The 24,624-nt window shown below is 49.0% G+C and overlaps 1 protein-coding gene across 2 annotated transcripts in view; it reads left to right on the top strand.

Moving 5' to 3' along the window:
• The window catches only part of SLC11A1 (solute carrier family 11 member 1), a 274,961-nt gene that overhangs the window by 105,238 nt on the left and 145,099 nt on the right, over positions 1-24,624 (top strand). The window lies entirely within an intron of this gene.

The raw sequence follows: 24,624 nt of genomic DNA, 5'->3' as shown, positions 1-24,624 counted from the left end.
CCGATAGGTGGTGAAGGAGGTCAGAGGAGCATATTGGTTCACTAAGAGTAGAGGTGTAAGATAGAAAAGCATAGAGTCAACAAGACCAGAGCCTTTAGAATCCCACCAGATAGCTGCAGTGGATGAGAGGATGTGCCAGAAGTAGAGGCGCTGCAGGAGCAATTAGAAAGATTGGAGGTGACCCAGGAAAGGACAGTGTTGGGAAGGATGTTCAGCAAAAGTTTGCTGTTGACTGTATTGAAAGCTGCAGAATGGCTAAGGTAGAGAGGTGACTCCTTGACTAAGCTATGAGTAGGGGTTAACTGGCAATGCTTAGCCCACGGGTATATAGACCAACTGAGTGACCCAGTGTGTTCCACCTCCAGAGGATGAATGACCAAGCTATGAAGTGTTCAATGTAAATGGATTTCGATCTCATAGAAATGGAGACTAATGGGTATATTCAATTTGCGGGCATTTCCGACAGGTTTTTTCCCATTTTCGAGAATGCCGATCCGACTTTTTTTTAAAGTCGAATCGACATTGTCGAAAATGGGCCAAGAACCCGTTGGAAACGCCTGCAAATTCTACAAAAAAACGTGGATCCGCGGCTAATCCGCCAATCTAAGTGTTTTCCGAGAAGTCAGAATTTCCGACAAGTCAGAAAAAACGGCACTGGACTTGAATAGGTCGAATCTAGATTCGACCAAAAAAAGTCGGAAAATGCTGTTTTTCCGACTTGGAAATTCCGGCACTAATTGAATAGACCCCATAATAGGAAAAGATTATTGTGTATTACAGGTGTAGTCAACATGCAGCCCTCTAACTGCTGTGAAACTACACATACCAGCATTCCCTGCCACAGTTTTGCTATTAGGGCATTCTAAAACTGTGGCAGGGCATGCTGTGACATGTAGTTCTACAGCAGCTGGAAGACTTTAATACCCCTAGTGTATATCATGATGAAAAAGTGAATAATAAAGATATAAATATTGGGCACTTATCCCATCAAGGAGTGTTAAAGGCAGATACAACTAACATTACAGTCAAGCTGACATCATATCGCCCTGTGTGACTTTCAGCCTCATGTCAAATCTGTGATAGGTGAATTTGTGCTTTGAAAGAGCGATGAGAGTCCAGTTTGTGACTCCTTCATTTGGAGTGGAAACCCTTCTAGTAGTTCCAGGCAGGGCCGCCATCAAGGGTGTGCTAGGGGCAGAGCCGGCCCTAACCAATATGATGCCCTAGGCAAGATTTTGGCTGGTGCCCCCTAGTACCACCGCTGGTTCCGCCTCTGACCTTGCACCTCTTCCCCAGCACCATCACCCCTCACCCATACTCCCATAGCAGTCCTTATTTTGGTGTTTGTACCCCCTATATTTTAAATAGGAACAGTTTACACATTTGGCGCACAGCCCAAAAAGGGGTGTGTTTTTGCTGGCAAGGGGCATGGCCACACAATAGTAACCCCAATTCCAATTACGCCACACAGTACTGCAACTTCATTCACATTTGATCATGCGATAGTGTCCATAATTCACATTACATCCCACAGTAGTATCACTGTACCTTATAAACATTACTCCTCACAGTAGAGCTCCTTATTCACATTACATCATACCCTATTGCTCTTTATTCACATTAGACGACACAGTAGTGCCCTTTCTATACGCAACGCCACATATTGCCACACATTAGTAATGCATTTATACACATAATTCCACACAGTAATGCCCCTTACACATATGAGATACATTATTAGTGTCCTTATAAACATAATGCGCCTTACACATTATGACAACCTTTATTAATGCCCTTTAACACATTATGTCCCTTACACATATGCCGCACATTATTAATGCCCTTATACACATAATGACACACATAGTGCCCCCTACACATTTGCTGCACATTATTAGTGCCCCTATACACATAATGACACACATACAGTACTACCCTGTTACACATATGCCGCACATTATTAATGCCCTTATACACATAATGACACGCATAGTGCCCCTTACACATATGTTGCACATTATTAATGCATTTTAACATGACACACATAATGCTCCTTCCACATATCCCGAACATTACTGCACAACCAACCCACTCACATGCACACAGCACTCACACTGCCACTAACACTGTGACCTCTGCCTCATAGATATTGCCTCAATGCTAACATCTGGCACCTTTTTTTAATGAAAATGCATCTTATTTGCATTGCTATGTGGCTAGGATGCACACGCAGCTTCTACTGATTAAAATGATATGCAGCATGCCTATATACTGTGTGAGACTGTGGCTGTATCTACATATGAAATGCTACACACAGAATATAGGCATGCCGCATATCATTTTAATCAGCAGAAGCTGCTGATGCCCCTAGGCATATTAAATGCCCTAGGCAATTGCCTAGTTTGCCTATCCCTAAGGCCGGCTCTGGCTAGGGGTACACTTGTCCCGGGCCCGGCCACTCTGACAGGGAGTGGAGGGCCCGGGTCACTCACAGTGGCCGCCGCTGCTTTTCCCAGCGCAGCGGTATTGCTCGCGGCCGCTGCTATTCGCATCCACAGCACCGTCGGTAATGCCCGTGGCCGCTGCTGTTAATATTCCCAGCACCACTGCCCGCAGCCGGGAGAGGTCGTGGTGACAGTGGAACCAGTGCATCAGGTGGAGTGGGAGCGGGGCAGTCAACACCTTGTTGCCGTCGCTACTGGGTGTCTGGCTGCTGGGCATCACGCACCCGCTCCCCCAAGGACCAGCCACAGTAGCAGCTCTTCCCCGCCACTCCCAAGTTCTGAAGCTCTGCCTGTGTAGCAGAATGCAGTGAGGACGAGCCGCGGCTGGGATGGGTCACGGTGACACTGGAACCAGTGCAGTATTGGAGTGGAGTAGTGGGCGGGGGGCAGTCAGCACCTTCATGCCACTGCTGCTGGGTGTCTGGCTGCTGGAAGCCACGCACCTCCTCCCCCAGGACGGGCCACATTAGCAGCTCCTCCCCACTTGGGGGGCCTCCGGGCCGCGACCCTGAGCCAGAGCCCTGCACAGTAGCAGCAGGAGGATGGTATCTTCCAAGGAGAAGCTGTATGAGCTTTGGCTGCTCTACTGGGTGAGCACCCGTATTTATACGCATACCTTGGGGCCCCAGGTTCACACCTGTATACAGACACACCTGGGGCCACACCAGTCCAGTGTCTCCCTCCCCCCTTCCCTCCCCAACTGCCCCTGCCACCTAACCCTCCAGCCAGTAGTCATAGTGCCCTCCAACCTCATTCAGCAGTGTCCCCCCTTTTCCAGCCTAGTGTTCACCCCTCCCATCTCCATTTCACTGCCACTTTTCCAATCCAGCTCAGAGCCCTCCACATATAGTACCCACCTTCCCCCTCTCCTGTGTCTCACACCCTGCCAGCCCAGTATCTCTCCCCCCCCCCTTCCCTCCCCAACCAGCCCACTGCCCCATCTCACTGACCCTCACCTAGAACCCCCTCCAGCCCAAGGTCCTCTGCATATATCACCCCATGCAGTCCAGTGGCCCCACCTGCTCACTGACCCCCATCTCAATGTTTCACACCCTGCTAGCCCTGAGTTTCCCTCCCCAACCAGCCCACTGCCCCCATGTCATTCCCCCCAATCTAGAACCCCTGCAGCAAAACATTGGTAAATATGTTACAAATATGTTTAAAACTGTGCTTAAAATGCTATATGTTATATGTGTAGATGTTGCAAGAAAATTAGAAAACAAAGATTAATAATGTTTATACATAATGCACTGCATAATTATTTTTTTTAAATTTGAACCTAGATATGAATTGGGAAGGCTTGCTCTAATTGTATGAAAGGGATGCAGTTAATTGGCCGACAGTCGGGATTCCGGCTGTCGGAATACCGACGCCAAAATATCTGACTAAAATATTTTTTGTAAGGGGGGGGGGGGGGGGCTGCTTATTTTGTCAGTCCTGGGCCCCACAATTTCTGATGGCAGCCCTGGTTCCAGGCAGTATAGGTAAGGATTAAAAACAAGAGCAATATGTACACTGGCCCTCATTCCGAGTTGTTCGCTCGGTATTTTTCATCGCATCGCAGTGAAAATCCGCTTAGTACGCATGCGCAATGTTCGCACTGCGACTGCGCCAAGTAACTTTACTATGAAGAAAGTAATTTTACTCACGGCTTTTTCTTCGCTCCGGCGATCGTAATGTGATTGACAGGAAATGGGTGTTACTGGGCGGAAACACGGCGTTTCAGGGGCGTGTGGCTGAAAACGCTACCGTTTCCGGAAAAAACGCAGGAGTGGCCGGGGAAACGGTGGGAGTGCCTGGGCGAACGCTGGGTGTGTTTGTGACGTCAACCAGGAACTACAAGCACTGAACTGATCGCACAGGCAGAGTAAGTCTGGAGCTACTCTGAAACTGCTAAGTAGTTAGTAATCACAATATTGCGCATACATCGGTCGCAATTTTAAGAAGCTAAGATTCACTCCCAGTAGGCGGCGGCTTAGCGTGTGTAACTCTGCTAAATTCACCTTGCGACCGATCAACTCGGAATGAGGGCCACTGTTTTGTGTCAATATAGACAGGCAAATAATTACTCATCTTACTTAGGTGAACTCAGTGCATTTGAAGATAACTAAAATGTCACATTTCATCTAGTAGAAAATAGCTTTAATTTAAGTATGCAAAAACAGTTCCAAATGGAAAGATAAATGGAGAATAAGAGCCAAGCACACAGAGCTCTGTTAAATTTGTAGCAGCTGAAGAGAGGATAGACTAGAGTTTTGTGTTTTGATCTTATTCAAAGATTTGATACCTTGATATTTTTGTCCCTATAAATGTGGCTACTTTTCAATTATGTTGAACTGCACAGTAAAGGGGCCTATACACGGTGAGACTTGTACCATGCGATTTCCCTTGAAGTCCCGTGAGCTGATATTGCATATACACACGGTGCGATTTGAACCATGTGCGATTTGAACCATGGCCCTCATTCTGAGTTGTTCGCTCGCTAGCTGCTTTTAGCAGCCGTGCAAACGCTAAGCCGCCAGCCTCTGGTAGTGTATCTTAGCTTAGCAGAATTGCGAACGAAAGGATCGCAGCGCGACTACAAAAAAAGATTGTGTAGTTTCTGAGTAACTCCAGACCTACTTCTAGCTTGTGATCACTTCAGACTATTTAGTTCCTGTTTTGATGTCACAAACACACCCGCGTTTTACTAGGCACGCCTGCTTTTGTATCTGACATGCCTGCGTTTTTCAGCACACTCCCTGAAAACGGTCAGTTACCTCCCAGAAACGCCCCTTTCTTGTCAGTCACTCAGTGGCCAGCAGTGCAACTGAAAAGCGTCGCTAGACCTTGTGTGAAACTGCATCGGCTTTTGTGAAAGTACGTCGCGCGTGCGCATTGCGCCGCATACGCATGCGCAGAAGTGTCGCTTTTTGACCTAATCGCCGCGCTGCGACCGAAAACAGCTAGCGAACAACTCGGAATGACCCCCCATGTACGATTTGTACAATGCAAAAAAAAAAAGCTAATTTAAATAGTGGGTTGGGGTGTGGGTGACATCTTTTTACAGGGGATAAATAGCGGTGGCCATTATAAGTAAAAACATTGGTGGTCAGTGGTTTTTAATACTTACCAAGCTGCTGCTTGATGGCTTCCTTTCCTTCCTCCATGCAGTGTGAAAAGAGGAGGGTTCAGGGAGTGGCCGGGGAGTGGCTTGGGTGACATACACTAAATCGGGATCGCAAGGCTCTTCTGTACACACGGTGCGATATGCATAGTGTTTGCTTGCGATCTGATCACACCTGGCATACATGCACATGAGATGTGGGCTTGCGATACCGAGGCAGTGGGACCGTGCATCAGCATCGCAAGCCCTGCACACACACTGCGATATGCACCAGGGCCCTCATTCCGAGTCGTTCGCTCGGTAATTTTCATCGCATCGCAGTGAAATTCCGCTTAGTACGCATGCGCAATAATCGCACTGCGACTGCGCCAAGTAATTTTACAATGAAGATAGTATTTTTACTCACGGCTTTTTCTTCGCTCCGGCGATCGTAGTGTGATTGACAGGAAATGGGTGTTACTGGGCGGAAACACGGCGTTTTCGGGGCGTGTGGATAAAAACGCTACCGTTTCCGGAAAAAACGCAGGAGTGGCCGGAGAAACGGGGGAGTGTCTGGGCGAACGCTGGGTGTGTTTATGACGTCAAACCAGGAACGACAAGCACTGAACTGATCGCAGATGCCGAGTAAGTCTGAAGCTACTCTGAAACTGCTAAGTAGTTTGTAATCGCAATATTGCGAATACATCGGTCGCAATTTTAAGAAGCTAAGATACACTCCCAGTAGGCGTAGGCTTAGCCTGAGCAACTCTGCTAAATTCGCCTTGCGAGCGATCAACTCGGAATGAGGGCCCATATTCGATACGATTTAAACCCTTTGGTTTAAATCGCAGCTGCATATCGCACCGTGTGTAGGCCCCGAAAGCTCCAAAAAGTATAATTAAATTCAGTAAACATGATATGACTGGCATACTGCCAGCACATGTGTATGGTGTCACTGAAAACTTTTTTTTAAAATGGGTAAGATCTGTGGCGATCCAGATCTCAGCATTCACTGTGTGGGTTAGGCTAAAGGTAGATATGGGCTTAGTTTACTTTCCAACACTACATTGATATTATGACATTAAAGCTTAATCAAACATGCCAACTCTCAAATCGTCAGGGAGACTCACTGAAATTGTAGCAATCTCCCTCACTCTCTGAGGAGTCTAGCAATCTCCCTAAGTGCACCTTACCCCCAGGGCTACCATCTGAAAAGATGGGACCCAGGACTGACAAATTAGGCATGTCCCCCACCACCACCACCACCACCACCACGCATACTGCTCCATAACCACACACACACACACACACACACACACACACACACACACACACACACACACACACACACACACACACTGCCCCATAGACACACACACTGCCCCATAGACACACATACATACCTCACACACATACATACGTGCCTACACCACTCCCTTGCAGCTAGAGCCTCTCCTTCCATTCCCCCCTGCAGCCCCCACAGCTTACCATTGAGAGGGGACCCCGGTGGTAGCAGTGTGGATCAGGGCCTGGCCAACTGCCCACTATTCTCTGCTATTAATATTAATTATTAGACAGGAGATTGGTTCCACTACGGCCGCTGCTCCACAGTTCTGTACTGCCCAACTGATGTCCAGGTGCCGGGGCTCCGGTGCCTTTTGATCCCGCTGGCAATGCACCACAGTCAGGCTGTCCTGGAGCCCTGTGCGGAAGCGCAGCCTCAACACCGCTACTCCCAGTGCGGCTGGCTTCTACATACAGCCAGCGCAACACATCCGTGACTCCAATATCAACTTGCTTCCACACCAGGTGACTTGCAGGGAGGCTCAATCGAAGCTGCCCGTGGGAGGTCAGTCCAGCCGTTCCCGGTGAGAGCCCACGGCCTTCTCGTCGCATAGGTAACATCCAGCCGCCTGGGTCACACAGCCGTCTCCAATTGTTAGAAACTTTTGCGCTATATTATAAATTTATATGATATGGCTGACAAAAATAACAGACTCCTATTGAATTAAAAATATTTAATAATATATGAATAATCACAAATCATAAAACAAGACCGGTCTTAGTAGTTTAAACATCTAAGATGACAAGTATATATACTTTCCAATAAAAGGAGGTGGACTTAAGCATATTCTGTGCACAGAGGTGTAAAAACTAGCTCTATAGCTAAATGACTTGATTTACAAAGTCAAAAAAATAGACCAAGTGTAGCTGCTGGTAGTACCCGTATAATAGATGTCTCCAATAGACAGTCACTTTGTATCAAAGTTCCTTTGAATGTAATAATCCAACATAGGTCAGTAAAATGAAGAGCCGTTTTCAACCGGAATCTTACGTGAGGTGTGAGCAAGTAGTATCAGCAGGAGTACATCCCGACGTCCACCACACTGGCTTCTAGCTGCGGGGAAAACGGCACCTGCACTGGCGCCTGCTACAACCTGTCCTGCTCGGTCTGAATACTCCACAGGTCTCCACCTCTACGTGCCGTTTGCGGGCACCGGTGAGCGGCTCCTCTCCACTCAAGAATAAACAACCAGCAGATGAATGCTCCGTTTTGCTTAATTTCCATCTTAAAATAGGACCTGATTCGGAGATGGACAAAAATATGTAGAGAGGAAAATAGGATTTTGGTTACCTACCGGTATATCCTTTTCTCGTAGTCCGTAGAGTATGCTGGGGTCCACATTAGTACCATGGGGTATAGACGGGTCCACCAGGAGCCATTGGCACTTTAAGAGTTTAATAGTGTGGGCTGGCACCTCCCTCTATGCCCCTCCTACCAGACTCAGTCTAGAAACTGTTTCTGAGGAGACGGACATCTTCGAGAGAAGGATTATACACAGATAGTGGCGACATTCACACCATCTCACACATACAAGGCGCGTCAAGCTAACTTAGCTTGAACACTCAGCAACTGCTGAAACATTTCTTACCAAGTAACAATGCAGTACTCAACTGAACCAAATAACGTTTGCAGGAAAACGAAGCGCTGGGCGGGCGCCCAGCATCCTCTACGGACTACGAGAAAAGGATTTACCGGCAGGTAACCAAAATCCTATTTTCTCTTACGCCCTAGAGGATGCTGGGGTCCACATTAGTACCATGGGGATGTACCAAAGCTCCCAGAATGGGAGGGAGAGCGCGGAGGCTCCTGCAGAACTGATTGACTGAACTTCAAATTATCAGAGGCCAAAGTATCGAACTTGTAAAACTTTGCAAACGTGTTCGACCCAGACCAAGTTGCAGCTCTGCAAAGTTGCACTGCCGAGACACCCCAGGCAGCCGCCCAGGAAGACCCCACCTTACGAGTAGAGTGGGCCTTAACATATTTTGGAGACGGCAGTCCTGCCGTAGAATAAGCGTGCTGGATTGGGAACCTAATCCAGCAAGAAATAGTCTGCTTAGAAGCAGGATACCCAATTTTCTTGGGATCATATAGGACAAACAGAGAGTCCGACTTTCTGTGACGAGAAGTTCTCTTCACATATATCTTCAGAGCCCTTACAACATCCAAGGATTTTGATGTAATTGAGGAGTCAGTAGCCACTGGCACCACAATAGGTTGGTTGATATGAAATGCCGAAACTACTGACTTGTCCGGAGCTCAGCTCTATCTTCGTGGAAGATCAAGTAAGGGCTTTTACAGGATAAAGCCCCCAATTCGGACACACGTCTAGCAGAAGCTAAGGCCAACAACGTGACCGTCTTCCATGTAAGAAATTTGACCTCAACGTCCTGTAGAGGCTCAAACCAATCACACTGGAGGAAATGCAATACCACGTTAAGGTCCCAAGGCGCCGTAGATGGTACAAAGGGAGGTTGGATGTGCAGAACTTCCTTCAAAAAAGTCTGAACCTCAGAGAGGGCAGGCAATTGTTTCTGAAAGAAAATGGATAGGGCCGAAATCTGGACCTTCACAGATCCTAACCTCAGGCCCATATCCACACCTGCTTGCAGGAAGAGGAGAAAACATCCGAATTGAAACTCCACCGTAGGAAACTTCTTGGATTCACACCAAGAGACATATTTCTTCCAAATACAATGGTAATGTTTAGACGTTACCCCTTTCCTAGCCTGTATGAGGGTAGGAATGACCTTCTTCGGAATGCCCTTACGAGCAAGTATCAGGTGCTCAACTTCCATGCCGTCAAACGTAGCCGCACTAGGTCTTGATAGGCGAATGGCCCATGCTGCAGCAGGTCCTCCCGAAGAGGAAGAGGCCTTGGTTCTTCTTGCAGTAGATTTGGAAGGTCCGCGTACCAAGCCCTTCTTGGCCAGTCTGGGGCAATCAGGATCGCTTGAACCCTTGTTCTCCTTATGAGCTTTAGGATTCTTGGGATGAGTGGGAGTGGTGGAAACACGTACACTGACTGGAACACCCACGGAGACACCAGGGCGTCCACTGCCACTGCCTGTGGGTCCCTCGACCTGGAACAATAAACGCCAAAGCTTCTTGTTGAGACGAGAGGCCATCATGTCTATTTGGGGTAATCCCCAAAGAACCGTTATTTCCTTGAACACCTCCGGATGGAGACCTCACTCCCCTGGATGGAGATCGTGTCTGCTGAAGAAGTCTGCTTCCCATTTGTCTACTCCTGGAATGAAGATGGCCGACAGCGTCAACGCGTGTTTTTCTGTCCAGAGGAGTATTCTTGTCACCTCTGACATTGCCACTCTGCTCTTCCTTCCGCCTTGTCGGTTTATGTAAGCCACTGTTGTTACATTGTCAGACTGCACTTGAATGGCCCGATTTCTTAGAAGAGGTGCCGCCTGAAGAAGACCGTTGTAGACGGCTCTTATTTCAAGGATGTTGATGGGCAGGCTGGCTTCTAGGCTTGACCACCGTCCTTGGAAGGTTACTCCTTGAGTGACTGCTCCCCAGCCCGAAGGCTCGCATCCGTGATTAGAAGGACCCAGTCCTGAATCCTGAACCTGCGGCCCTCCAGAAGGTGAGGCAATTGGAGCCACCAGAGTGAAATCCTGGCCTTTGGCGACAGACTAATTCTCTGGTGCATGTGGAGATGAGATCCCGACCACTTGCCCAGGAGATCCAGTTGGAAGGTCAGAGCATGGAACCTCCCGTACTGGAGAGCCTCGTAAGAGGCCACCATCTTTCCCAATAGGCGAATGCATCGATGAACCGACACCCAGGTTGGCTTCAGGACATCCCGGACCATAGCTTGTATCACCAACACCTTTTCCAGTGGAAGAAACACCTTCTGCACTTCCATATGCAGGATCATTCCCAGAAAGGACAACCTCTGGGTTGGTTCCATATGTGACTTTGGAAGGTTCAGAATCCAACCATGACTCTTGAGGAGGCGTGTTGTGAGAACAATGGACTGCAGCAGCTTCTCCTTGGACGATGCCTTTATCACCAGATCGTCCAGATATGGAATTTTGGGGGTCATTCCGAGTTGTTCGCTCGGTAAATTTCTTTGCATCGCAGCGATTTTCCGCTTAGTGCGCATGCGCAATGTTCGCACTGCGACTGCGCCAAGTAAATTTGCTATGCAGTTAGGAATTTTACTCACGGTTTTTTCATCGTTCTGGTGATCGTAATGTGATTGACAGGAAGTGGGTGTTTCAGGGCGGAAACAGGCCGTTTTATGGGAGTGTGTGTAAAAACGCTACCGTTTCTGGGAAAAACGCGGGAGTGGCTGGAGAAACGGAGGAGTGTCTGGGCGAACGCTGGGTGTGTTTGTGACGTCAAACCAGGAACGACAAGCACTGAACTGATCGCAGATGCCGAGTAAGTTTGAAGCTACTCAGAAACTGCTAAGAGGTGTGTAATCGCAATTTTGAGAATCTTTCGTTCGCAATTTTAAGAAGCTAAGATTCACTCCCAGTAGGCGGCGGCTTAGCATGTGCAAAGCTGCTAAAAGCAGCTTGCGAGCGAACAACTCGGAATGACCCCCTATGTTCACCTCTTATTTGCGGAGGAGAACCATAATTTCTGCCATCACCTTGGTAAACACCCTTGGTGCTGTGGAGAGGCTGAATGGCAGGGCCTGGAACTGGAAATGACAGTCCAGCAATGCGAAACGGAGATAAGCCTGATGCGGCAGCCAGATCGGAATGTGGAGGTACTTATCCTTGATATCCAGGGATACCAGGAATTACCCCTCTTCTAGACCTGATATCACCGCCCTGAGAGACTCCATCTTGAACTTGAACTCTTTAAGAAAGGGGTTCAATGACTTTAGGTTCAGAATGGGCCTGACCGAACTATCCGATTTCAGTACCACAAATAGTAACCTGTGGCCTGCGCAGGGGGAGGAACTGGCACAATGACCTGTGCTGTGCCTCCACCAGCTTTTGGACAGCTTCTTGTAGTACGGTGCTGTCTGCCAACAGAGTTGGTAAGCCTGATTTGAAAAAATGATGAGGATGGAGACTTTGAAATTCCAGCCTGTATCCCTGGGATACAATATCTATCACCCACGAAACCAGGCCAGACGATACCCAGACGTGACTGAAGTGTCTGAGTCTCGCTCCCACCGGCCCCACCTCCAAGCCGCGCGGTCCACCGTCATGCGGAGGACTTTGGGGTACCTGATGCAGGCTTTTGTTCCTGGGAACCTGCAGTAGCAGGTTTCTTGGACTTAACTCGACCGCCCCTAAAGAAGGTATTGGATGGTCTGGCCTTTCTAGGCTTGTGAGGCCGAAAGAGCTGTGTTACAGATGAATAGAAGGATTTATTCGGAGCAGGTGCTGCTGAGGGAAGAAACGGAGACTTACCCGCTGTAGCCGTGGATATCCACGCATCTATAGCTTCCCCAAAGAGAGCCTGACCTGTATAGGGTAGGGACTCCACACTTTTTCTGGATTCCACGCCGGCCGACCACTGGCGCAGCCACAGTCCCCGACGAGCTGAAACAGACATGGAAGAGATTCCCGCAGCCATGGAACACAGGTCTTTCATGGATTCTACCACAAAACCTGTTGAATCATGTATGTTGCGTAAATATAATGCAACATCATCCCTATCCATCGTATCCAAATCCTCAAGTAAGGTAGCCGACCACTTTACTATTGCCTTTGCAATCCATGCACTAGCAATAGTGGGACGTAATATGGCCCCTGAAGCAGTGTACATTAATTTAAGTGTGTTATCAATTTTTCTATCAGCCGGCTCCTTTAAGGCGGTAGATCCTGGAACAGGTAAAACCACCTTCTTTGAGAGTCTGGACACAGATGCGTCAACAATCGGTGGGTTTTCCCATTTCTTCCTGTCCTCCTCAGGGAAAGGAAACGCCACCAGTACCCTTTTTAGGGACCTGGAGTTTATTCTCAGGGTTTTCCCAAGCTTTCTCAAATATAGTATTCAATTCCTTTGACGCAGGGAAGGTTAGCGAGGCTTTTTTATTTTCAGTGAAAAAAGCCTCCTCAACCTGCTCAGGTGTGGTATCATTAACATTCAACACATCCCTGATAGCCTCTATCAACAATTGCACCACCTTTGCAAGAGATGCGGACCCCAGCAACACATCCCCATCTATCCGTGTCGTCTTGTGTGACATGCACAAGCACACGCTTATTGGGGTATATAGCGGAGCGTCCTGAGGTACCAGAAACCAGTCATACTGCCATAGAGCTCTGTAATACCTGGGTTGCAGATTCATTACTTGCAACCCTGTCAGAAATCTGAGAAATCCAAGATTTGATAGAGGAAAACCACTCAGGTTCCCTTGCTAGTATCTGTGCTAAACCAGTGCTATCCTGATTACGTGGAATGGGATCATCCTGGGAGGATAAATCCTCTGCAGCATATGACACAGTGTCCCTGGACATAGCTGAAGGAGACCACCAAACACTCTACACACACACAGGTGAGGGCAGACAGAGTTTCCCCCCCAAGAATGGCAAGAGAGACACAGAGATTGGAGCCAACCCACACACAGCGCTTTTACCAAAGGGAGACCCCTTGTCAGCACTGACTGTGCACCTTAATAGGACACACAGTCGTATTACAGCCTCCCCACAATTTTACAACCTCCTTGTACCGTGTACAGATAGCTGGAGTTGCTGTGGAGGGACCTGTTCTCCTTCTCAGCGCTGTGCAGGCAGGAAAATGGCGCTGAAACGCTGCTGGGTCCGCTCTGAGGAGAAGCTCCGCCCCCCTAATGGCGCTGTCTTCCCGCTCTTCATGGATTATACTGGCCTGAGGAATTAGTGCTGGCTGAGATCCGAGGACCCCAACAGGCTTCTGGACCAGTGTATGGGGTAAGCGCTGCCCCTCACAGCGCCGCACCATGTACCGCTGAGCCTTCCCAGGAGCGCAGTTAATACTGCGCTCCCTCCCCGGTGCCGCCATTTTCACACCGGCCCTCCGCTTGCTAGGGGGGTCGGTGTCTCACTCGCCACTTCTTCAGCTCTGTAAGGGGTTGGCAGCATGCTGCTGGAGCGAGTGTTCCCCTGTGGCGGGGAGCGATCCAACCCCTCTGGTGCTCAGTGTCCAGTCAGCGGAGTCAATGGCTCAGACCCCGCAGGGCGGACACTGCTTCCCCCCTTAGTCCCTCGCTGCAGGGAGGCTGTTGCCAGCAGCCTCCCTGTAAAATAAAAAAACTCTAAAATTAAACTTTTCTAGAAAAGCTCTGTAGAGCTCCCCTAGCTGTGACCGGCTTCTCCGGGCACATTTTCTAAACTGGGTCTGGTAGGAGGGGCATAGAGGGAGGAGCCATCCCACACGCTTAAACTCTTAAAGTGCCAATGGCTCCTGGTGGACCCGTCTATACCCCATGGTACTAATGTAGACCCCAGCATCCTCTAGGACGTAAGAGAAAATATGTAGATATGTTGGGACAATTTTCTGGACGTACCATAGTCTCAGCCACAGGTTCTAGGTGACATATCCAATCTGAGACAGCTTAGGGCAGGCATGTCCAAACTGCGGCCCTCCAGCTGTTGTGAAACTACATATCCCAGCATGCCCTGACACAGTTTTGCTGTCAGAGAATGCTAAAGCTGTGTCAGGGCATGCTGGGATATGTAGTTTCACAACAGCTGGAGGGCCGCAGTTTGGACATGCCTGGCTTAGGGCTACTTAGAGGTTCGATGGTGTGACCGATGTTCATTCAATGTTCTTGATGTTTCCGCTTTTGTACATAAGATGTGAGATGCCAGCAGTGGGCTTCTCTATACATCTGAGTCATTAGCATATTTTCGCAAGTCCACCACGTGTGAAATTGCAGCATACAACTGCGTGCACCTTTGAATTAGGCCCAGTGTACACTGCGGCATTTGTTCCATACTCATATATAAGGTCCTTATGCGGCCCATTGGCAGGGAATTGGGCCAGAACGCTACAGGGGTCCTTACGCAGCATTGTTAACTCAGGCCGGAACAGGGCGGAACTGTGTCCCCAGCGTTCCATCTCTGTGCGCATACAATGCATCCTCGTCCGCCCACCTCCGTCCACCCCACTTGTCTGCATCGCCCACCGCAGCCAGTCATAGCTGCTGCAAGAGAAGAGGAGGTTGGGTTCTGGGCGGGATTTCTTCTGACTATCTGCCCATATCACAATATACTCATTCGGGTGCTGCATCACTGGCCTCTTCTTTCTTCCCACCCAGTCCTCCTGTATGCACGGCTTGCAGCAGCAGAGGTCCCGGATGTTTGGAGGATGAGGTGAATTACACCATCCTGCAAATGGTGGCTGATTGTAAGTTTTTTGGCCCTCATTCCGAGTTGATCGGTCGCAAGGCGAATTTAGCAGAGTTACACACGCTAAGCCGCCGCCTACTGGGAGTGAATCTTAGCTTCTTAAAATTGCGACCGATGTATTCGCAATATTGCGATTACTAACTACTTAGCAGTTTCTGAGTAGCTCCAGACTTACTCTGCCTGTGCGATCATTTCAGTGCTTGTCGTTCCTGGTTGACGTCACAAACACACCCAGCGTTCGCCCAGGCACTCCCACCGTTTCCCCGGCCACTCCTGCGTTTTTTCCGGAAACGGTAGCGTTTTCAGCCACACGCCCCTGAAACGCCGTGTTTCCGCCCAGTAACACCCATTTCCTGTCAATCACATTACGATCGCCGGAGTGAAGAAAAAGCCGTGAGTAAAATTACTTTCTTCATAGTAAAGTTACTTGGCGCAGTCGCAGTGCGAACATTGCGCATGCGTACTAAGCGGATTTTCACTGCGATGCGATGAAAAATACCGAGCGAACAACTCGGAATGAGGGCCTTTATACAGTACATACAATTGTGACTGTATTCTGATATGGGCGCTGGTGGGAGGTGCAGGCAGTGGTAAGCCTGCTGAGAATCCAGCCTCCTCTCCTGTAGCAGCCATAAATCTATTCATGGCACTATACTGGGAGACATTATGTGTAACTGGCACTATACTGGAGGACATTATGCGTAACTGGCACGATACTGGGGGACATTATGTGTAGTTGGCACTATATGGGACATTACTGTATGTGTAGCTAGCACTATAATGGGGAACATTTCACTATACTGGGGAAATTATGTGTAACTGGTGCTATACTGGGAACATTATGTGTAACTTGCACTATACTGGGGGACATTATGTGTAACTGGCACTATATTGGGGACATTATGTGTAACTGGTACTATACTGGGAACATTATGCGTAACTGGCACTATACTAAGGGCATTATTTGTATCTGGCACTATGGTGGGAGCATAAAAATAAAAATATTCCTAAATACGGAATAGTCCATTACCCAAAATGCTTCTGGTCCCAAGCATTTTGGATAAGGTATATTTATATATACTCTATCTCTTTCTTTTGCGGCCCACACAAGACTTAGGGGCACTGATACACAGCCCCCTGCACCCAGCACCTCACACACTGACACACACAGCCCCCTGTACCCAGCAACTCACACATTGACATACAACTCCATGTACACACATCACCTCACACACTGACACACAGCCCCCTGTAACCAGCACCTTGCACACTGACACACAGCCCCCTGCACGCAGCACCTCACACACTGACACAGATCCCTGTACCCAGCACCTCACACACTTACACACACAGCCCCCTGTACCAGTGGCGTGCGGTGAGGCCAGTGGCTGGTGAGGCACTGCAACCATAATGTCCACTGATGCCCGCTACCAACCTCAAGCCAATGCTCGCTACAACCACTGCTAATGGCCCTGCCCCCGCCAATGGCCTTCAAAAGCGCCGCCATCAGCACCCTGGCCCCCCTTGCAACTCTGGGTGACAGGCAGAGGATGACACGAGGGAGAGGATGACAGCAGTGGGTGGCTCCAGGGAGACAGCAGTAGGTGACAGAGAGAGTGACAGCAGCCGGGGACCGGGAGAAGGTGACAGCAACGGGTGACAGGGAGAGGATGACTCTAGGGAGAGGGTGACACCAGGGAGAGGGTAACAGCAGCGGATGACAGGGAGAGGGTGATTCTAGGGAGAAAGTGACAGCAGTGGGTGACAGGGAGAGGGTGACACCTGGGAGAGGGTAACAGCAGTGGATGACAGGGAGAGGGTGATGCCAGTGAGATAATGACAGAGAGAGGGTGACAGCAGGGACAGGGTGACGTTGTGGAGAGGGTTACCCCGGGGAGAGGGTGACAGTGGTGGGTGGTAGGAAAGGGTGACAGCAGTATGTGATGCCAGGGAGGGGGTGTCAGCAGTGGGTGAAGCCAGGGAGAGAGTGACAGCAATAGGTGACAGAGAGTGACAGCAGTGGGTGACAGAGAGAGGGTGACACCAGGGAGATGGTAACAGCAGTGGGTGACACCAGGGAGAGGGTGATGCCAGGGAGAAAGTGACAGCAGTGGGTGACAGGGAGAGGGTGACACCAGGGAGAAAGTGACAGCAGTGGGTGACAGGGAGAGGGTGACACCAGGGAGAAAGTGACAGCAGTGGGTGACAGGGAGAGGGTGACACCAGGGAGAGAGTAACAGCAGTGGATGACAGGGAGAGGGTGATGCAGGGAGATGGTGACAGGGAGAGGGTGACAGCAGTGGATGACAGAGAGAGGGTGACAGCAGAGACAGGGTGACGCTGGGGAGAGGGTTACCCCAGGGAGAGGGTGCTAGGAGAGGGTGACAGCAGTATGTGACGCCAGGTAGAGGGTGACAGGTAGAGGTAGAGGGTGACAGCAGTGGGTGAAGCCAGGGAGTGACAGCAATAGGTGACAGAGAGTGACAGCAGTGGGTGACAGAGAGAGGGTGACACCAGGGAGATGGTGGCAGCAGCGGGTGACAGGGAGAGGGTGACACCAGGGAGACACTAGGCGTCTAGTTTCCCTTCGGGGAGAGGACCTTTGCTGTGCGGTGCACGATGACGTCATCGCGCACCGCACAGCGTTTCAGCGGCGCTACTCTGAATATGGGGCGTAACTGACCACGCCCTCTACATGTAGCCACGCCCCCTATTTCCCAACCGGGACGCAAAAAGCGCTGGAACCGGCCCTGGGTAACGGCAGCGGATGACAGGGAGAGGGTGATGCCAGGGGGAAAGTGACAGGAGCGAGTGACAGGGAGAGTGTAACAGCAGTGGATCACAGGGAGAGAGGGTGATGCCAAGGAAATGATGACAGGGATAGGGTGACAGCAGGGACAGGGTGATGCTGGGGAGAGCAGGCTGCCCCGCCCCCAAACCTCCCCACCCACCCCCCACATGCACATTTGGACTGCACTTCACACAAATACACATGGAGAGCAGACTGCACCCCACCCCCACCACCACACACACAGACTGACTGCAGATTACACACATATACACACACTGACTACAGATTGCTCCCTCCCCTGCACAAACACTCGGACTGCAGATCACATACACTCAGGGACTGCAGACTGGCCCTTCCCTCACACACTCACTGTCCTGCAGATTACATGATACAGACTGTGACTGGAGATTGTCTCCCCCCTCCCACACACAATTTCTGCTTGCCCCACACCAATAGCATAAAAGGAAGCTGGCACCTGACAGGGATACTAGTGGCAATTCAGCAGCTCAGCTGTGTGGCCTGGAGTCGAGGAGCAGTGAGTGCAAAGGGCCATGGGAGCTACCTATTCTCCTCCAGCCCTGCTCGGCAAACACTGTAGCTGTGAAGAGCTGCTGAGATCACAGCCCGACCTCTGAGGGGAAAAAAAAATTGATGAGCAGCGGTGATGGACCTCTTTTTACACATTACGTAGGCAGAGTCCCCCTATTTTACACATTAGGCAGGCAGAGTCCACCTTTTTTTTTTTTTACACATTAGACAGGCAGTTCCTCTTTTAACACATTAGACAGAATCCCCCTTTTTACGCATTAGACAGGAAGAGTCCCCATTTTTACACATTAGACAGGCAGTTGCCCTTTTTACATATTAGGCAGGCAGTCCCCATTTTTTCTACATTAGACAGGCAGAGTCCCCCATTTTTCCACATTAGACAGGCAGAGTCCCCCACTTTTACACATTAGACAGGCAGTCCCCCTTTTAACACATTAGACAGGCAGAATCCCCATTTTTACACATTAGAGAGGCAGAATCCCCCTTTTTACACATTAGACAGGAAGAGTCCCCATTTTTACACATTAGGCAGGCAGTCCCCATTTTTACATATTAGGCAGGCAGTCCTCCTTTTTCCACATTAGACAGGCAGAGTCCCCCATTTTTACACATTAGGCAGGCAGAGTCCCCCATTTTTACACATTAGACAGGCAGAGTCCCCCACTTTTACACATTAGACAGGCAGTCCCCCTTTTAACACATTAGACAGGCAGAATCCCCATTTTTACACATTAGAGAGGCAGAATCCCCCTTTTTACAGATTAGACAGGCAGAATCCCCATTTTTACACATTAGAGAGGCAAAATCCCCCTTTTTACACATTAGACAGGAAGAGTCCCCATTTTTACACATTAGACAGGCAGTCCCCCTTTTTACATATTAGGCAGGCAGTCCTCCTTTTTTCCACATTAGACAGGCAGAGTCCCCCATTTTTACACATTAGACAGGCAGTCCCCCTTTTAACATATTAGGCAGGCAGACCCCATTTTTTCCACATTGGACAGACCGAGTCCTCCATTTTTACACATTAGACAGGCAGAGACCCCCATTTTTACAGATTAGACAGGCAGTCCCCCTTTTTTTTACACATAAAGCAGAGGAAGAGAAGGAGAGAGAGTGTGTGGGGGGGAGAGAGAAAGAGAAAGGGAGGGAGAGACTTGCCTGCCGTCTGGGGAGTCGCTACTCTTCCTGGGAGCCCACAGCACGAGGGTAGCCACCTCTCTGCTCCTAGATGCCGGCGCCGCGAGACAACAGCGGTGGCGGGGGGGGGGGGGAGCGGGGGAGCAGCACTCTGTCCTGTAACAGCGCCAGCGGGGGAGACCACAGCATGGAGACAACAAGCTACAGCGCCCGACAGCCATTCTATATCACACGCTGACAAGGTTGCTGGGTGCTGCAGCTTGTCGGCTGCACGCTGGTTTCTCTTGTGCGGCGCGGCCCTGTGCGACGTGTGTGGGTCAGTGGATGCGTCTACAGTGCACATGCGCTGTGGGCAACGCACCGTTGGCCCACACACAGTTACGGCTATGTATAGGAGTGACACGGGCGTGTTGCTGATAGTGGTTATGTATAGAGACAATGAATTGCTCACATCGGAGGATGGATGGATGGATGGATGGATGATCTGCGCCTAGCATAGAGAGGTGAAAGTGTCAGTGGCATGACTGATGGTGGCATCTAATGATGCACAAGCATGATTGCACCGTCTGTACACACTGACAGTGGGCATCTCAGTCCTTGTTCATTCAGACGCACGGATGTACACCAGGGAGCTGCATTAGCATAAAGTAGCAGACACAATTTCTGTAAAAGTCCCAAGGAAGGCTGCAACAGCATCCAACAGAAACAGGCCCTATGAGGAGCGAGTTTCTTGCCCCATGTGACAGACTCTACCTCCTCAACAGACTCCTTCTCCATTAGGGCAGCATCCAGAAATTTCCCGGCCTGGTTTTCTATCCCAATCTGCCCCTGGCAAGTAATATCATCACCTGGCCTAACTCCTCGCATCAGCTGGTGAAAACCGCTGCACACTCTCAGATTCTGCGATCTTGGACTGCATATCTATACTAGAGATGAGCGGGTTCGGTTTCTCTGAATCCGAACCCGCCAGAACTTCATGTTTTTTTTCACGGGTCCGAGCGACTCGGATCTTCCCGCCTTGCTCGGTTAACCCGAGCGCGCCCGAACGTCATCATGACGCTGTCGGATTCTCGCGAGGCTCGGATTCTATCGCGAGACTCGGATTCTATATAAGGAGCCGCGCGTCGCCGCCATTTTCACACGTGCATTGAGATTGATAGGGAGAGGACGTGGCTGGCGTCCTCTCCATTTAGATTATAAGAGACTGAGAGAGATTTACTGGAGCTGACTAGGAGGAGTACTGTTACTGTAGAAGTGTAGAGACTGAGTGGAGAGAGTTTACTAGTGAGGACAGTGCAGTTTACTTTATAATCCGTTCTCTGCCTGAAAAAAGCGATACACAGCACACAGTGACTCAGTCACATACCATATCTGTGTGCACTGCTCAGGCTCAGGCCAGTGTGCTGCATCATCTATTATCTATATATAATATTATATATATCTGTCTGACTGCTCAGCTCACACAGCTTATAATTGTGGGGGAGACTGGGGAGCACTACTGCAGTGCCAGTTATAGGTTATAGCAGGAGCCAGGAGTACATAATATATTATATAGTGAGTGACCACCAGACACACAGTGCAGTTTATTTAATATATCCGTTCTCTGCCTGAAAAAAGCGATACACACAGTGACTCAGTCAGTCACATACCATATCTGTGTGCACTGCTCAGGCTCAGGCCAGTGTGCTGCATCATCTATTATCTATATATAATATTATATATATCTGTCTGACTGCTCAGCTCACACAGCTTATAATTGTGGGGGAGACTGGGGAGCACTACTGCAGTGCCAGTTATAGGTTATAGCAGGAGCCAGGAGTACATAATATATTATATAGTGAGTGACCACCAGACACACAGTGCAGTTTATTTAATATATCCGTTCTCTGCCTGAAAAAAGCGATACACACAGTGACTCAGTCAGTCACATACCATATCTGTGTGCACTGCTCAGGCTCAGGCCAGTGTGCTGCATCATCTATTATCTATATATAATATTATATATATCTGTCTGACTGCTCAGCTCACACAGCTTATAATTGTGGGGGAGACTGGGGAGCACTACTGCAGTGCCAGTTATAGGTTATAGCAGGAGCCAGGAGTACATAATATATTATATAGTGAGTGACCACCAGACACACAGTGCAGTTTATTTAATATATCCGTTCTCTGCCTGAAAAAAGCGATACACACAGTGACTCAGTCAGTCACATACCATATCTGTGTGCACTGCTCAGGCTCAGGCCAGTGTGCTGCATCATCTATTATCTATATATAATATTATATATATCTGTCTGACTGCTCAGCTCACACAGCTTATAATTGTGGGGGAGACTGGGGAGCACTACTGCAGTGCCAGTTATAGGTTATAGCAGGAGCCAGGAGTACATAATATATTATATAGTGAGTGACCACCAGACACACAGTGCAGTTTATTTAATATATCCGTTCTCTGCCTGAAAAAAGCGATACACACAGTGACTCAGTCAGTCACATACCATATCTGTGTGCACTGCTCAGGCTCAGGCCAGTGTGCTGCATCATCTATTATCTATATATAATATTATATATATCTGTCTGACTGCTCAGCTCACACAGCTTATAATTGTGGGGGAGACTGGGGAGCACTACTGCAGTGCCAGTTATAGGTTATAGCAGGAGCCAGGAGTACATATTATATTAAAATTAAACAGTGCACACTTTTGCTGCAGGAGTGCCACTGCCAGTGTGACTGACCAGTGACCTGACCACACTGACCACCAGTATAGTTAGTAGTATACTTATATTGTGATTGCCTGAAAAAGTTAAACACTCGTCGTGTGACTTCACTTGTGTGTTTTTGTTTTTTTTATTCTATAAAAATAAAACTCATTCTGCTGACAGACAGTGTCCAGCAGGTCCGTCATTATATAATATATAATATATACCTGTCCGGCTGCAGTAGTGATATATATATATTTTTTATATCATTTATCATCCAGTCGCAGCAGACACAGTACGGTAGTTCACGGCTGTGGCTACCTCTGTGTCTCTGCACTCGGCAGGCAGTCCGTCCATAATTGTAATACCACCTAACCGTGGATTTTTTTCATTCTTCTTTATACATACATAGTTACATAGACATCTTCTCTTTATCAACCAGTCTATATTAGCTGCAGACACAGTACAGTACGGTAGTTCACGGCTGTGGCTACCTCTGTGTCTGCACTCGGCAGGCAGTCCGTCCATAATTGTATACCACCTAACCGTGGTTTTTTTTCATTCTTCTTTATACATACATAGTTACATAGACATCTTCTCTTTATCAACCAGTCTATATTAGCTGCAGACACAGTACAGTACGGTAGTTCACGGCTGTGGCTACCTCTGTGTCTGCACTCGGCAGGCAGTCCGTCCATAATTGTATACCACCTAACCGTGGATTTTTTTCAGTCTTCTTTAAACATACATAGTTACATAGACATCTTCTCTTTATCAACCAGTCTATATTAGCTGCAGACACAGTACAGTACGGTAGTTCACGGCTGTGGCTACCTCTGTGTCTGCAGTCGGCAGGCAGTCCATAATTGTATACTAGTATCCATCTCCATTGTTTACCTGAGGTGCCTTTTAGTTGTGCCTATTAAAATATGGAGAACAAAAATGTTGAGGTTCCAAAATTAGGGAAAGATCAAGATCCACTTCCACCTCGTGCTGAAGCTGCTGCCACTAGTCATGGCCGAGACGATGAAATGCCAGCAACGTCGTCTGCCAAGGCCGATGCCCAATGTCATAGTACAGAGCATGTCAAATCCAAAACACCAAATATCAGAAAAAAAAGGACTCCAAAACCTAAAATAAAATTGTCGGAGGAGAAGCGTAAACTTGCCAATATGCCATTTACCACACGGAGTGGCAAGGAACGGCTGAGGCCCTGGCCTATGTTCATGGCTAGTGGTTCAGCTTCACATGAGGATGGAAGCACTCAGCCTCTCGCTAGAAAAATGAAAAGATTCAAGCTGGCAAAAGCAGCACAGCAAAGAACTGTGCATTCTTCGAAATCCCAAATCCACAAGGAGAGTCCAATTGTGTCGGTTGCGATGCCTGACCTTCCCAACACTGGACGTGAAGAGCATGCGCCTTCCACCATTTGCACGCCCCCTGCAAGTGCTGGAAGGAGCACCCGCAGTCCAGTTCCTGATAGTCAGATTGAAGATGTCAGTGTTGAAGTACACCAGGATGAGGAGGATATGGGTGTTGCTGGCGCTGGGGAGGAAATTGACCAGGAGGATTCTGATGGTGAGGTGGTTTGTTTAAGTCAGGCACCCGGGGAGACACCTGTTGTCCGTGGGAGGAATATGGCCGTTGACATGCCAGGTGAAAATACCAAAAAAATCAGCTCTTCGGTGTGGAGGTATTTCACCAGAAATGCGGACAACAGGTGTCAAGCCATGTGTTCCCTTTGTCAAGCTGTAATAAGTAGGGGTAAGGACGTTAACCACCTCGGAACATCCTCCCTTATACGTCACCTGCAGCGCATTCATAATAAGTCAGTGACAAGTTCAAAAACTTTGGGTGACAGCGGAAGCAGTCCACTGACCAGTAAATCCCTTCCTCTTGTAACCAAGCTCACGCAAACCACCCCACCAACTCCCTCAGTGTCAATTTCCTCCTTCCCCAGGAATGCCAATAGTCCTGCAGGCCATGTCACTGGCAATTCTGACGAGTCCTCTCCTGCCTGGGATTCCTCCGATGCATCCTTGCGTGTAACGCCTACTGCTGCTGGCGCTGCTGTTGTTGCCGCTGGGAGTCGATGGTCATCCCAGAGGGGAAGTCGTAAGCCCACTTGTACTACTTCCAGTAAGCAATTGACTGTTCAACAGTCCTTTGCGAGGAAGATGAAATATCAC

This window comes from Pseudophryne corroboree, chromosome 7 (assembly GCF_028390025.1).
Source record: "Pseudophryne corroboree isolate aPseCor3 chromosome 7, aPseCor3.hap2, whole genome shotgun sequence".
Classification (NCBI taxonomy): domain Eukaryota; kingdom Metazoa; phylum Chordata; class Amphibia; order Anura; family Myobatrachidae; genus Pseudophryne; species Pseudophryne corroboree.
The sequence above is the reverse complement of the archived record's forward strand: the minus strand, read 5'-3'. Positions and strand labels throughout refer to the sequence as shown.